The sequence below is a fragment of the Cydia splendana genome, chromosome 17 (assembly GCF_910591565.1).
Source record: "Cydia splendana chromosome 17, ilCydSple1.2, whole genome shotgun sequence".
Taxonomy (NCBI): Eukaryota; Metazoa; Arthropoda; class Insecta; order Lepidoptera; family Tortricidae; genus Cydia; species Cydia splendana.
Window position 1 is genome coordinate 15,472,294 of NC_085976.1, and position 16,838 is coordinate 15,489,131.

General features: G+C 38.1%; 2 long non-coding RNA genes across 2 annotated transcripts; both read right to left on the bottom strand.

Moving 5' to 3' along the window:
* Positions 1 to 3,915: 3,915 nt before the first annotated feature.
* On the bottom strand, positions 3,916 to 5,948 carry LOC134798949 (uncharacterized). The gene is made up of 3 exons (XR_010145293.1): positions 5,868 to 5,948; positions 5,376 to 5,502; positions 3,916 to 3,992 (listed from the first exon to the last, which is right to left on the bottom strand). It is a non-coding gene; the product is annotated as an uncharacterized LOC134798949 (long non-coding RNA).
* A 923-nt stretch (positions 5,949 to 6,871) lies between these two features.
* Positions 6,872 to 16,207, bottom strand: LOC134798601 (uncharacterized). Its single transcript, XR_010145230.1, has 3 exons — positions 16,088 to 16,207; positions 14,666 to 14,739; positions 6,872 to 6,929 (listed from the first exon to the last, which is right to left on the bottom strand). It is a non-coding gene; the product is annotated as an uncharacterized LOC134798601 (long non-coding RNA).
* Positions 16,208 to 16,838: the final 631 nt, after the last annotated feature.

Below are 16,838 nucleotides of genomic sequence, written 5' to 3' on the forward strand. Positions count from 1 at the left end.
TACTTGACTTTTAATGTTATTGAAATATTCAACCTCCTATAAAGCTAAAGAGCTATTAACGTGGTATGAAATCTATTCAATACCTCTTAATTTTGATGACAATTTTAGACACCTTCTCAGACGTTTTCTTAGAAACCCTTATATGAGAAACTCGTTCAAGTATTGATATAAAAACATAAGTATGGTTATAAAATTTATTTTTACCATTGTTTTGTAATATTTGGAACCATCCATATTTATTGTTTTAAAAAAATACAAGATAACTATTCATTTTTATTAGTCGTAAATGAGTTTTAAAATTATTTGAATTGAACCGTTTAACGATGGTTAGAAAAGACATCACTCGGTAATAAGCTGTATGAGAACCTAATACAGACCCACCCAAAACTTTCATGACTTCGAAATTAATAGGTTCTTAAAATACCTAATACTTTTGATAGTCTTTTGTATACCAGGTACATAATAATTGTTCTTAAAACCTAATTATGTACCGTTGCACACAATATTTTTTCTAAGGCAGCAAACATAAAATAAATATAGATAGAGAAGATAGTAGAAAAATATATTTTATGTTATTTTAATAACATAATAGACACACAAACATACAACATTAACATTAACTTACACAGATCTTGTATATATTGTGTAGAATATAATTGTGATAGGTAGCTTAAATTAACTATCTATCTGTTGCATAAATGATGGCAGGTGGACTAAAACAGTGACAGACTGGACACCTCGTAACGGCCACAGGAAGAGGTAGACCCAGGAAGCGTTGGGAAGACGTGTTCCGCGAAGTATGTGGACCAACATGGAGGAGACGGGCTATGGACAGAGAGGATTGGAGAGATACGGGGGAGGCCTACGCCGCTCAGGCGACTTTCATAAGCAAACGTGTTTAATAGAAGTAGAATTTGTAAATAAACATTATATAGTGAAACACTTTAAATAATATAGTACGTGTTTTAGATTTTAGTTATATTTAAAAAAAGTTTTATACTCCAAAAATTACAGTACAATATTTTTATGTTTAATGTAATATTTTAAATTGTAATGTGTTTTATGATAGGCTTTTTTACTTTACTTTTACTTTAGGTAGCTTAAACTTTTTGGAGCAACTTGCCCTTCACGTCCGGTTGAAATAATTAAGTACCTATTTTTTTAACGTAGATAGGTAATAAATTAAACAAGAATTTCGACAGCATCACACTTGCTCGTAAAGGGTAACCCACGATGTTTTTAGCGTTAAAGGAACCAACTATTTTTATTTTAAATTCATTAATTAAGTCTTATAATATGAAAAGCGTACTGTACTGATTACCTATACCATTTTTTATCCATTATTGTCAAATAAATAATACTTATCATAATTATGGAACTAAAAATGCGACGGGTTATCCACCCTCGTAAAAAGGAACCCACATCCGCGGTATTTGGGTAACAGTGGTCCATTACCACGGTAATAGGCGATTTCGACATTTTGGTTTTGATAATTATTGTTTCCTTTATATTTTTCTAAAACAAGGCCAGAAACTAAAATAATATAAACTTTAATTAACAAACTAACATAAAAAAATATGTCTTGGTTCATACACCGTCGGTTTATGCTTAATTTTTGGCTCTTTTTCGAAATCGGATATGAGGTGGCGTCTCCGAAATATCTTTATCGCATATTTTACACGAAACTTTTGTTATAGTTACTTTAAAAACAACAAAACAAATTATTTTTTACTTACAAACTAATTAAAAGATAAATTGTACGTTAAATGGTGGCAATTGAAAACTTATTTCACGCCCGTAGTAGTAGTAGTAGTTTTTTTTTATTCAGAGACAAACTAGAGTCGAGGTCGATTGCCATATCGTTCGATACCAACTAACATGCGAGATTTGTCAATATTGTATGAAATTGATATATGGTTTCGAATAAAACGTCATCTCGACTGATATTAGAATAGGGGTCAAATCAAATTGCTTTTTTTTTTCAGTGATGTTCGAAATTTGAATGCATTACCAAATCGATTTTGATATAGTAATGAAGCTATTACAACATTTTCACAGATAAGAAATTTGCTGTAACAAAACAGTTTATAGTAATGTGGGCCATTATTTACGGATTTTGAAGGCATCATAGAGGGTTTATGATATGTGTGTATATAAATTATATAATTAAAACATGCTACTTACAAAATATAGAAAATTGGATGTCACACAAAGTTAAGTATATTCAGAAAACCATTTGAATTGTTTAAAACGTTACATAGAGAAATACCATTTCTAAAAACATTATTCTGTTTTTTTATTCTTACCTAACTACTAATCTCACTATTCACTTTACTAGCGTACAACGTCAAGCTAATACAACTTTACTTATATTAGGTATAAATATCTTTGGGGCAACCTACTTACATACTTAGAGATGGAACAATTCCTACCTACGCAAAACATACACTATGGATGGGTCCTAGGCGTAGGCGATGATATTCATATTTATGTGGCGTATACATAAATATAATACTAGTATTACATTCCGATGTAATACTATCTACTTCTTTTGTTACTTATGCTTTTTTTTTTTGACATTTAGATTTTATTCTAGAAATTCTAGACTAGTATTTTTTTATACAATCTTTTTAATGTTTGACGATCCTTTTGTGAAATTCTTAGTGTTAAATTTGATATGTATAATAATCCAATTTTATTATGGAATAATATTAACATCAATAAATTGCTCTGATAATTAGATTAAGATTAATTACGATTCACAAGAGCTTGTTGCTAGGCCTACATAAATAAAGTATATTTTTGATTTTTTTTTTTTGATTTAAATACCTATATATTCGTACATGCATACATAGAAAGCATCCATCACTCGGGAAAAAACTTTCAGTACTGATTATCACAAAAATTCTCCTAACAGAATTCGAAGCCAGGACCAATAGATAAAGTGTAATAAGTTAATACAGTTACGAAAACCTTCATTATGCATGGTCCGATACGGACTTGTCGATTTTTGATCACTGGCAAGATTTAAGTATAAACAAGTGACCACTTCAAGTGCAACCTGGCTGAAACGTCGGATAAAAGGTAAGATAATGAAATTTAATCGTCATTAACTAATCATTACTTGCGTGCTCCAGCTGCGTGCAATACAATAGTAATCATTTCATAATATAGGAGGCAAACAAGCAGAAGAATCGCCTGATGGTAAGCGATGGCCGCCGTCGCCCGCAACACCAGAAGAGTTATAAGTGCGTTGCCGAAAATTAAGAATCCCAGTACGCTCTTTTTATTGATGGTCTGAAGGTCGGGTTCGAATCCTGGTACATATAAGGGAAGTTATTTTTTGGTTCCTGAGTTATATATGTTTTCTATGTATTTATGTATAAGTCTTTATCTATTTATTATATATACATGGGTAATACACGAAGTTTCTTTTATGAGCCACATAGAGATTACGCACCGAAAGATAATGTTAATTAATGTTGGAAAATATAACTCTGTCTATTTTTTGGGGTACAATTTATTTGGGGGTGATTTGTATATTTTTAAAATATTAACCCGGGAAAATAGTAGATAATAAAAATTTGTAGATAATAAACTACATGGCGGTGTTTCCCCTCATATGCGAAAAAAAAAACAGTGGAAACCGTTTAATACGATCACGTTTTATACAATTTCTTACACAATTAACGCTTAATTTTACATGTGTTGTTTTTTGTTTATACAGTTGTTTCCAGTTAAGATGCGTTTTTGACGTGGACCTTACAGAACTAATCCTCATCTAAACCTTTCGACTGACGCGCGCAGCTACAGCACAAAATCAACCTTCGTTTATTGCCACTTGTTCACAATATCGCGCCGCACACGATAGGCGTGGCGCTCAAGGAGTAAAGCGGGTTCTACTGTAACTTAGCTTACCTTCTCCATTTCTTCATTTAAGCACTTTGCCACTTCTTCACCTCGATGACAGTTATTGCTGACATGTTTGTTTACTGTAAATAAGCACATTATTGTCTTCGATTACCTCGATAGTTACTCAAGAAATAAGACTCTCTACCTAAAAGTAATATATCGCGTATAATGAATTTAAAATACATCCCATGATTTGCAACATGATTTGCAATTAAATGATTATGATTATGACGTTTTGAACCATTTCCAGCCAACGTGGTCAACAAGAGACTGAGGAAAAATAAATATTGGATTGTACAAAACTAACCACATACATAAATAATGAACGAAAACTTTAAATTTTAAGGCAGGTCGTTCATGCACAATTAGGGCATAAAGTTAGTTACACTAAGCTGGGATCATAACTGGCCACGCCTCATTAAACAAACACTTATTAACCCTACGTATTACAGATATTAGCAATATATATGCTCTGCAGAGCATGCATGGAGGCAGATGAGACAGCCGCCCTCGTCATTTTCGAATGACAGAGTACCGGGCACAACACCTCGGCTCACCCAGAAGTCGTCGGCAATGTCAAGGGTCTGCTAGGCTTCTTGGTAGAGTCGGGTTGGCAAGAATAGTGCCGCTAACCCATCACGCAAAATAGGCGTAATAACAATATAATAATATGACGTCGAGTTGCGGAAACCAAACCCGCGAGAACTTATAACCTATTTATACTAATATACATATTATTAATAGCGAGATGCACTGCATTTGAGTTGACGCATTCGCTAGCGTTTAAGGCGTACGTCAATGAAAAAAAAAACACCATATTGAAATTGTCTCTGAATGATGAATAATTAAGTAAGATTAAGAAGAATTATGTATCAACGCTTTACTAAAGTACCTACACTAACTAGGTAGGTAACTTTTTAGGATGCTGAATTAAGTACCTAAGAGGAATAACTGTCGCGACTATTGAACCGATTCCGACTCGGGGCGAATCTCACGAGGTTAAAACTACTTTCTAACATACCTACATAACCGTGAGCCAGTTAACGTGTTAATGTCATTTTGACGAAAGCTTCTGCCATCCATCTGACCTTCCAACTCAGAGGGACAAATTGGGTCTTATTGAGATTAGTCCGAATTTTTTACGAATGTGTTCCTCTTTATGTTTTAGTCGAGCGGTAAATATATTGAGTATGAAATGATTTAACGTACCTATAGTGCATAAGTTCCGAAAAACTTATTGAAGCAAGCAGGGGTGTGAGTGTGAACCCGCGACCATTGGACTGAAAGTCGCACGCTCTTACCGTTAGGTTAGGTAATACCAGCGCTTTATTGGCATATTTCCACACAGGTTTGAGAATAAGGTTGACTGGTAGAGAATGCCTCATAGCATTAAGTTCGCCTTTACCTACATTAAGTTTTCTTTACTGAAATAAAGTTTAAATAAATAAATATAATGTATTTACCACGGTTGCATGTTTGAGCTATTTGCTGAAATATCGATTCTTGGTTGTCTATGATTACATCTGTAGGAAATATACTCTTTATGAATTCTGTCCCTTTACTCTCCACGTACCATCCGCGCTCATCTATCTGCAAATAACAAACTAAGTATAAGAAGCTATTAGAAGCAATATGACAATTTATGACACTAATAATGTAACTTCGCGCATCCATGCAATGATAATCCCTATGACAGTTTCTCCAAGTCGCTTTAGGATACGATTAATTTAACTGAAGAAATGTTTCTCTTAAAAAAATATTTTACTTATAAATAATTCAAAAGGGGATACCCACTTTATGAATGAAATACATTAATAAAGTGATCATGCAATTTTGCAGCTCGCTGTACACCCAGCAGCCACATTGCCTATTAATGGAATTCAGTCATAAAGTGTCCATGCACTTTTGCAGCCGGATGTACATCCGTGATTTAAAAAAAAAACATCACAACTTACAACTCCTAATTTTTTCATTATACACAGTTTGACACAAGTCTCGTTTGTTATTTTGCGGCAATTTTCTTCAACCACCTTTAATGTTTCGGGTGTTATCTGAAAATAACCGTAAAAATAAGAAGTGTATGAGGAAAATTATAAACGATACTTAATAGAAACGTGAAGAGTGTTTATTTATGACTCGAGTCTACAGTTTATATAAGTACCTCCCGTGACACAGAATATTTTTCATCACACTTGCGAAGAAAATAAGTTTTGGCAATAATTTCATTTTTAGTACAAGCTTTTATCGCTGACTGTATTTTTTTCCACAGACAACTATTTAATTAATTATTTAATTATAATTGCTTATATATGTATGTACTCGTACATATCAGGTCTTCCAGTAACAATAGGGTATTTTCCTACTAGTCAAATCAGTTACTTTTTTAGAACTGTCAAAACGATTTGCTAATATGGAATTTATATGAAACATTACATCGTGACGTCACGGTCAACTCGCCTACTTTTTATATTTCTATCCGATTTATTAAATAGAACTTGTGTTTAAAAATAACTCCTATCTGTGTTTTTCTAATAATTATCTGGTGCTTTATTTCATGCATGGTGTAAAATAATTTATTTTAAATACAGTATAATACCCTATTGTTTCAATACATGCATGCTACCCATATCGGGTGTGGCAATGACAGATGCTTATAATTATAAATTAATAAGTAATGTTATGATGAGACTTTCAAATTGGTTTATAATTTTATTTAAAATGAATAATATTACAACTTCCGAGGTTAAATACTGGATAGAGCCATATAAGGAATTAAAATAATTATAATGAAGTAAAATATAGTGTTCATTGTCCCTTCTGTGATGTATATTTTACAGCGACAAAAAAAAGGTTTGTTGTGAACCATATCAAAAGTGCGAGTCGGACTCGCCCACCGAGGGTTCCGTACTTTTTAGTATCTATATTATATATTTTTTTTTATATTTATTTCTAAAATCCATTACCGCAGTTTCCTTTTCGGGCTCCATCTCGTTCCCGTCGTCTTTATTCTGTAGTACCTATTAACATAATAGTAGTTTCTACATAATGCCTAATTATGTACAGTTACAGACACTGCTTTATCGACACACATATTATAAACTTTCTATGATATATTCACTAACGTCATATTACAGCCGACATTGGTGTCAGTACTTCGCTCTCTGGCGGAACTCACGGATATGAGGTGGCGTCTCCGAAATATCTTTATCGCATATTTTACACGAAACTTTTGTTATAGTTACTTTAAAAACAACAAAACAAATTATTTTTTACTTACAAACTAATTAAAAGGTAAATTGTACGTTAAATGGTGGCAATTGAAAACTTATTTCACGCCCGTAGTAGTAGTAGTAGTTTTTTTTTATTCAGAGACAAACTAGAGTCGAGGTCGATTGCCATATCGTTCGATACCAACTAACATGCGAGATTTGTCAATATTGTATGAAATTGATATATGGTTTCGAATAAAACGTCATCTCGACTGATATTAGAATAGGGGTCAAATCAAATTGCTTTTTTTTTTCAGTGATGTTCGAAATTTGAATGCATTACCAAATCGATTTTGATATAGTAATGAAGCTATTACAACATTTTCACAGATAAGAAATTTGCTGTAACAAAACAGTTTATAGTAATGTGGGCCATTATTTACGGATTTTGAAGGCATCATAGAGGGTTTATGATATGTGTGTATATAAATTATATAATTAAAACATGCTACTTACAAAATATAGAAAATTGGATGTCACACAAAGTTAAGTATATTCAGAAAACCATTTGAATTGTTTAAAACGTTACATAGAGAAATACCATTTCTAAAAACATTATTCTGTTTTTTTATTCTTACCTAACTACTAATCTCACTATTCACTTATGCGACTTAGGTCTTAGTGTCGCACACTCAAGGTCTAAGAGAGGTGGTGACCCAGTGAAAACTCCGATGTTATTACTAATATATTATTTATTGGCGTGTGTTCACAATCAAGGTACAGAAAAAAGTGGCGGGGCCCGTGAGAACATACATGGACGCTAACCCCCCGCGCGTCCCGCGCGTCGATTCTATTTTGCTGCGTTGTGGGATTAGCCATCCAAGTGTGTTCCCACAGTAATCCCCCCCTTTTTGAAAAAAAAAGGAAAAAAAAAAACACAAAGAAAAATAATCATAATTACGGAACCTTACTTAAAATTACACTTAATACAGTTAATACACTTGTTCCGGTGCAGTAGGAGGCGGCAGCGATGCGACGGCTTTGCGCAACCAATTTCTAACATGACTCTTACATCTGGCCCGTAGTATATACGCCAGCACTATGCACAGGACCACGCCAACTGCTATGAGTCCTATTCCCACGTAATTTAGTTTCGCTTCGACCTGCCCGGAGATCGACTGTACTTGGGCTATCGCGATGTTGCTGCTCAGGGACTTCTCGTCTTTACTTTGACCCAGACCCATTCTTCCAAGTAGAATAATGATTAATAAAAAATAATAACACAACGTAAGACAGTAGCGCTTACGCTGGTCTCTGATAGAAATTGGTTACGTCCCATCGAAATCGCTATTTAAGTATTACAAAATTTGCGTACATGCAAAATACAAAATAAAATTACACAAGATTTATTAAAAAGTATGTCTAATTCAAAACACTACTTAACTAGGTTGCAACCTAAGATATAGCGCTATAGGTAAGTATAATTTAATCACAATTTAATGATTCATTTGCATTACAGCGGACCTCGTAAACATTACTGACGTTGCATCTCGGTCGGCCGAACCGTGCGATGTTACAACAGCAATGCAACTTGATGCCATAACTATTAAGTAATAAGTCATATTTTATATAACACATAACAGTAGGTAAAACTTGTATGCAAGGAGGACTTTGCTTCTTTTCGCAAGAATGCTAAAGTTCCCCTTACGGAAATCGACACATACTTACATGATACTATAACATTACACATTAAAAAAAAAATACTAATACTACGGATCGATCCTAAAATCTAATGTGCACATAGGTTAATATCAACTCAATCATCAATTAGAAATCGGACTGGTCTTTTAACAGTCCTTCCGCTGCGTGTGGTCCGAGTCACCGGAACAGGTATGGGCGATGGTGCCGCTGATGGCGTTTCCCGATCCCCCATATCCTGTGACGTACTCCTATTGTCTGTGCTACTTTGATTTTTGGTGACATCTTGGTCAGTATCCAAATTAAGTATAAATGCTGGCTTTAACCTATCGATAGACACACGAGCTTGTCTGCCGGGAAGTTGTATTAAAAATACCTTTTCACCCCTTTCGATGACCTTGTAGGGTCCATCATACGGCGGTTTTAATGGCTTGCGCACCGTGTCGTCTCTAAGGAAAACATGCGTGCACGTGAGCAAGTCATTATGTACGAAAATAGTCCTATCTCGTCTATCACGCTTGAACGCTGGCTTGAGACTAGAAATGTGATCCCTAATTTTCTCTACCACGCTATAAGGGTCAACGGGGTCCCTATCCCTCGTCGTTTCATAAAACGCTCCTGGCAGACGAAGCGTGCGACCGAACGTCATTTCCGCTGCGCTTATGCCACTGTCGGACCTACCCGCGGTGCGCAACCCGAGCATTACACTTGGAAGAAGGTCTACCCATGAGCTTCCGTCTCCGAGCTTTGCCATGAGCGCAGATTTGAGTGACCTATGCCATCGTTCGATACGACCATTTGACTCCGGCCGATAGGGGGTGGTTCTTATCTTATCTACCCCTAACAACTTCATTAGTTCTGCAAATAACCTACTTTCAAATTGGCGTCCTTGGTCGCTAGTTAGCCTTAGCGGACAACCGTAGCGAACAATCCAGCCTTCGTAAATGGTTTTGGCCACTATCTCCGCGGTTATTTCAGTAATAGGAAATGCCTCGGGCCAACGCGTATACCTATCTATGATAGTTAGGAGATACCTATACCCGTTTGAAGTCGTTATCAATGGTCCCACAATGTCTACGTGTATATGTTCGAAAGCTGCTGAGTCGGGGAATGTGCCTAGATCTGACACCGTATGTCGGCTGACCTTCGCCCTTTGACATTGAATACACGACCGAGCCCAAATTCCTACATCCTTATTTACTTCTGGCCAAAAGTAGCGTTTACTAACCATTTTCCTACTAGTGCGTATTCCGGGATGACTTAATGAATGTAAACTATCAAATATTTTCCGACGGAACTCTAAAGGTAAATAAGGTCGAGCTTCGCGTGTAGAAGTTTCACAAAGGATAGGTTTAGTGCAAGTCGGCAATGTTATTAGTTTGAGTTGCACTTTGCTTGCGTCATTGGGAGTCGATTGCGCCATGCGCAAAACATAGTCATCTTTAGCTTGTGCGTCGGCTAATTCTGAGAAATCTAATACCGACGGGCAATCAATTGTTTCGACTCTAGACAGCGTGTCTGCGACTACATTGTCCTTGCCACTTATATGACGTATGTCTGTAGTGAACTCACTTATAAAAAGGAGTTGCCTCGCGCGTCTGGGACTTTCCTTGCTGTCGTCACCTACCTTATTAAATACTGTACATAAGGGCTTGTGGTCGGTATACAGGGTCAATTGGCGACCTTCGAACGACTTACGGAAGTGCCTGATTGATAAGTAAATAGCGAGGAGTTCGCGATCGTACGTACTGTACTTAGCTTGAGCCGAGGACAACTTTTTCGAGAAAAATCCCAAGGGTTCCCATGAATTATTTACCCGTTGTTGAAGGACACTGCCGACGGCAATATCTGATGCGTCACACATAAGTGCTAAAATGGCGTCAGGCTTGGGGTGCGCGAGTGTAGCTGCCTGTTGAAGACCTGCCTTACACTGCGCAAACGCCTCCTCTGCCTTTGTTGTCCACTCGATCTTGGTTTTGTCTTTCTTTTTGGTGTTAACTAAATACTTATCTCGCTCTGCTTGCTTGACGGCTGCGTCCTGAATGTGACCTCTATAAAAATTCAGCATTCCTAGGAATCTGCGCAGCTCTTCCATGGTTTCTGGCTTCGGATAGTCGACTATGGCACTTACCTTATCCTCGAGCGGCTTGATACCTGCCGTCGAGACATGATGCCCCAAAAACTCAACCGAAGAGCGTCCAAAACAGCATTTGTCCAGATTTATCGTGATTCCGTACTTCGTAAACCTTTCGAACACTAAAGCTAGATGTCGCTCATGCTGCTCACTGTTGTCGCTAGCTATGATGACATCATCTAGGTAATTGAAAAGGAAGTCCAAACCTTGAAGTACGGAATTATTCATAAAGCGCTGGAAGGTCTGGGCAGCATTCCTGAGCCCGAAACTCATGCGGGGGAACTCAAATAGTCCGAATGGTGTTATTATACTCGTTTTTTCAATGTCCTCTGGCGCCACGCTAATACAGTGGTACGCGCGATTAATATCTAACTTTGTAAATATTTTTTTCCCCGCCAGAATGTAGGTAAAATCGTGCAATCGCGGAATGGGATACCTATCGGGCTTAGTTATAGCATTAAGCATCCGGTAGTCCCCACAAGGTCGAATGTCGCCATTCTTTTTCGCTACTACGTGTAGCGGACTAGCCCAGGCACTTTTCGATGGACGACAAATACCTAACTCTTGCATCAATTCAAATTCTTTTTTTACTTTCTTATACCTATCTGGGGGAAGCGGCCTAGCACGCGCAAAAACTGGTGGCCCTGTAGTTTCTATGTAATGTAGCACGTTATGCGGTGCCGTCTCTTTGAAAGAGGCGGGTTTGGTAATTTCCGGGTACTCGGACAACAGTTTACGGAAGGGATGTTCCACGCTAAATGCAAAAATTGAGGGTTGAGTGGTACTTACCATTTTTGCGGCGACCTTGAGGAACGTCGTCAGGTCTATCAACATACGTGCACTTAAATCGACAACCAGCTTATGATGGGCTAAAAAATCAGCTCCCAAAATAGGCTGCTTAACGTCGGCGACGACGAACTCCCAACGGTACGGTCTGCGTAATTTAAGGTCCAACACTAACGTTTTAGTCCCGAATGTCTTTATTTCCGTACCGTTCGCGGCATAAAGTTTATATCTCGCGCACTCGTTACTATAAAAACGATTCTTTGGCGGCAAAATCGACACATCGGCGCCCGTATCGACTAAAAACTTAAGTCCACTTTCCCTATCCGTAACACACAAACGACGGCTAACCGATGTAGTGCAAACCTCCGTCGACGATTGCACCATCGTTTTTAGTTTTCCGAACCCGACGTTTTCCACGCGCACGGCTGGTAGCAACGCTGGGCCTTCTCGCCGAACTTGAAATGATATCGGCAAAGCCAATCTGGGTCGTCCTTGGTACGCCGAGGTTGACCGCGCGAAGAGCTCCTAGCGCGCGATGTTGACCTCCCGTAGCTGCGTCCTCGCTGCCTCTGATTTCTCTGCCGCGACCTTGACCGCTCCATATTTGACATTTGGGCGGTGAGTTTGGCGATCTGTTTAGTCAGGAACGCTATCTCTGACTGCGAAGAGGTTGACGTTAACGCGTTGCTGTCACACAGCGGCTTACCGAATGACGGCGGTTGCTTGACCTCGGAAACGTAGCTATGACGCGTAGCTTCAGTCACATTATCCGCAATAATGGCCAATTTGTCGAGATCACTTGTTTCTGCTACTGCCAGGACTCCTCGCACGTTCACAGGTAAGCGGCCTTGCCACAGAATCCGCAGGGTCTCATCGGGGAAGTTTTCACGAGCCAGGTCCCTCATTCTATTCAGTAACTGGCTTGGTTTCGACTCACCGAGTTCCAATTCCCCGATCAATTTTTCAATTTGACGGATTCTCGTGTCCTCGAACAAGGATAACAGCTTGGCCTTCAGCGCGGCGAACTTGTTTACGGCCGGCGGGCGAGACAGGAAATCCGTAAGCTGCACAATCACTTCTTTAGGCAGCTTGGCGACCACGAGATCGAATCTGGAATCATCCCCCAGCTTCTGCGGCGCGAGGATGGCTTCGACGCGAATAAACCACACTCGCGGCTGGTCCGTCCAGAATTCCGGCAAACGGGACGACAGTGAAATTGCCATTATATCGGGTTTGACGTCTGGTGACTCGGCGCTGGAGGTTGCGGCGGCGCCTTCGTCTGCTGGAGGGGCGGCCGGACGGGCAGCCGTAGGGGCGGCCGGCGGTTGCACCGGGGCTCCTCTCAGGGCTGCTAGTGGATCAGGCATCGCTGACCTTGAGGCTTGAATCTTCGATGTTTAAGAAATCACGTCGGGGTCACCACTATGCGACTTAGGTCTTAGTGTCGCACACTCAAGGTCTAAGAGAGGTGGTGACCCAGTGAAAACTCCGATGTTATTACTAATATATTATTTATTGGCGTGTGTTCACAATCAAGGTACAGAAAAAAGTGGCGGGGCCCGTGAGAACATACATGGACGCTAACCCCCCGCGCGTCCCGCGCGTCGATTCTATTTTGCTGCGTTGTGGGATTAGCCATCCAAGTGTGTTCCCACACACTTTACTAGCGTACAACGTCAAGCTAATACAACTTTACTTATATTAGGTATAAATATCTTTGGGGCAACCTACTTACATACTTAGAGATGGAACAATTCCTACCTACGCAAAACATACACTATGGATGGGTCCTAGGCGTAGGCGATGATATTCATATTTATGTGGCGTATACATAAATACCTATATATTCGTACATGCATACATAGAAAGCATCCATCACTCGGGAAAAAACTTTCAGTACTGATTATCACAAAAATTCTCCTAACAGAATTCGAAGCCAGGACCAATAGATAAAGTGTAATAAGTTAATACAGTTACGAAAACCTTCATTATGCATGGTCCGATACGGACTTGTCGATTTTTGATCACTGGCAAGATTTAAGTATAAACAAGTGACCACTTCAAGTGCAACCTGGCTGAAACGTCGGATAAAAGGTAAGATAATGAAATTTAATCGTCATTAACTAATCATTACTTGCGTGCTCCAGCTGCGTGCAATACAATAGTAATCATTTCATAATATAGGAGGTAAACAAGCAGAAGAATCGCCTGATGGTAAGCGATGGCCGCCGTCGCCCGCAACACCAGAAGAGTTATAAGTGCGTTGCCGAAAATTAAGAATCCCAGTACGCTCTTTTTATTGATGGTCTGAAGGTCGGGTTCGAATCCTGGTACATATAAGGGAAGTTATTTTTTGGTTCCTGAGTTATATATGTTTTCTATGTATTTATGTATAAGTCTTTATCTATTTATTATATATACATGGGTAATACACGAAGTTTCTTTTATGAGCCACATAGAGATTACGCACTGAAAGATAATGTTAATTGTTGGAAAATATAACTCTGTCTATTTTTTGGGGTACAATTTATTTGGGGGTGATTTGTATATTTTTAAAATATTAACCCGGAAAAATAGTAGATAATAAAAATTTGTAGATAATAAACTTAATGGCGGTGTTTCCCCTCATATGCGAAAAAAAAAAACAGTGGAAACCGTTTAATACGATCACGGTATATACAATTTCTTACACAATTAACGCTTAATTTTACATGTGTTGTTTTTTGTTTATACAGTTGTTTCCAGTTAAGATGCGTTTTTGACGTGGACCTTACAGAACTAATCCTCATCTAAACCTTTCGACTGACGCGCGCAGCTACAGCACAAAATCAACCTTCGTTTATTGCCACTTGTTCACAATATCGCGCCGCACACGATAGGCGTGGCGCTCAAGGAGTAAAGCGGGTTCTACTGTAACTTAGCTTACCTTCTCCATTTCTTCATTTAAGCACTTTGCCACTTCTTCACCTCGATGACAGTTATTGCTGACATGTTTGTTTACTGTAAATAAGCACATTATTGTCTTCGATTACCTCGATAGTTACTCAAGAAATAAGACTCTCTACCTAAAAGTAATATATCGCGAATAATGAATTTAAAATACATCCCATGATTTGCAACATGATTTGCAATTAAATGATTATGATTATGACGTTTTGAACCATTTCCAGCCAACGTGGTCAACAAGAGACTGAGGAAAAATAAATATTGGATTGTACAAAACTAACCACATACATAAATAATGAACGAAAACTTTAAATTTTAAGGCAGGTCGTTCATGCACAATTAGGGCATAAAGTTAGTTACACTAAGCTGGGATCATAACTGGCCACGCCTCATTAAACAAACACCTATTAACCCTACGTATTACAGATATTAGCAATATATATGCTCTGCAGAGCATGCATGGAGGCAGATGAGACAGCCGCCCTCGTCATTTTCGAATGACAGAGTACCGGGCACAACACCTCGGCTCACCCAGAAGTCGTCGGCAATGTCAAGGGCCTGCTAGGCTTCTTGGTAGAGTCGGGTTGGCAAGAATAGTGCCGCTAACCCATCACGCAAAATAGGCGTAATAACAATATATGACGTCGAGTTGCGGAAACCAAACCCGCGAGAACTTATAACCTATTTATACTAATATACATATTATTAATAGCGAGATGCACTGCATTTGAGTTGACGCATTCGCTAGCGTTTAAGGCGTACGTCAATGAAAAAAAAAACACCATATTGAAATTGTCTCTGAATGATGAATAATTAAGTAAGATTAAGAAGAATTATGTATCAACGCTTTACTAAAGTACCTACACTAACTAGGTAGGTAACTTTTTAGGATGCTGAATTAAGTACCTAAGAGGAATAACTGTCGCGACTATTGAACCGATTCCGACTCGGGGCGAATCTCACGAGGTTAAAACTACTTTCTAACATACCTTGTCATTTTGACGAAAGCTTCTGCCATCCATCTGACCTTCCAACTCAGAGGGACAAATTGGGTCTTATTGAGATTAGTCCGAATTTTTTACGAATGTGTTCCTCTTTATGTTTTAGTCGAGCGGTAAATATATTGAGTATGAAATGATTTAACGTACCTATAGTGCATAAGTTCCGAAAAACTTATTGAAGCAAGCAGGGGTGTGAGTGTGAACCCGCGACCATTGGACTGAAAGTCGCACGCTCTTACCGTTAGGTTAGGTAATACCAGCGCTTTATTGGCATATTTCCACACAGGTTTGAGAATAAGGTTGACTGGTAGAGAATGCCTCATAGCATTAAGTTCGCCTTTACCTACATTAAGTTTTCTTTACTGAAATAAAGTTTAAATAAATAAATATAATGTATTTACCACGGTTGCATGTTTGAGCTATTTGCTGAAATATCGATTCTTGGTTGTCTATGATTACATCTGTAGGAAATATACTCTTTATGAATTCTGTCCCTTTACTCTCCACGTACCATCCGCGCTCCTCTATCTGCAAATAACAAACTAAGTATAAGAAGCTATTAGAAGCAATATGACAATTTATGACACTAATAATGTAACTTCGCGCATCCATGCAATGATAATCCCTATGACAGTTTCTCCAAGTCGCTTTAGGATACGATTAATTTAACTGAAGAAATGTTTCTCTTAAAAAAATATTTTACTTATAAATAATTTAAAAGGGGATACCCACTTTATGAATGAAATACATTAATAAAGTGATCATGCAATTTTGCAGCTCGCTGTACACCCAGCAGCCACATTGCCTATTAATGGAATTCAGTCATAAAGTGTCCATGCACTTTTGCAGCCGGATGTACATCCGTGATTTAAAAAAAAAACATCACAACTTACAACTCCTAATTTCTTCATTATACACAGTTTGACACAAGTCTCGTTTGTTATTTTGCGGCAATTTTCTTCAACCACCTTTAATGTTTCGGGTGTTATCTGAAAATAACCGTAAAAATAAGAAGTGTATGAGGAAAATTATAAACGATACTTAATAGAAACGTGAAGAGTGTTTATTTATGACTCGAGTCTACAGTTTATATAAGTACCTCCCGGGACACAGAATATTTTTCATCACACTTGCGAAGAAAATAAGTTTTGG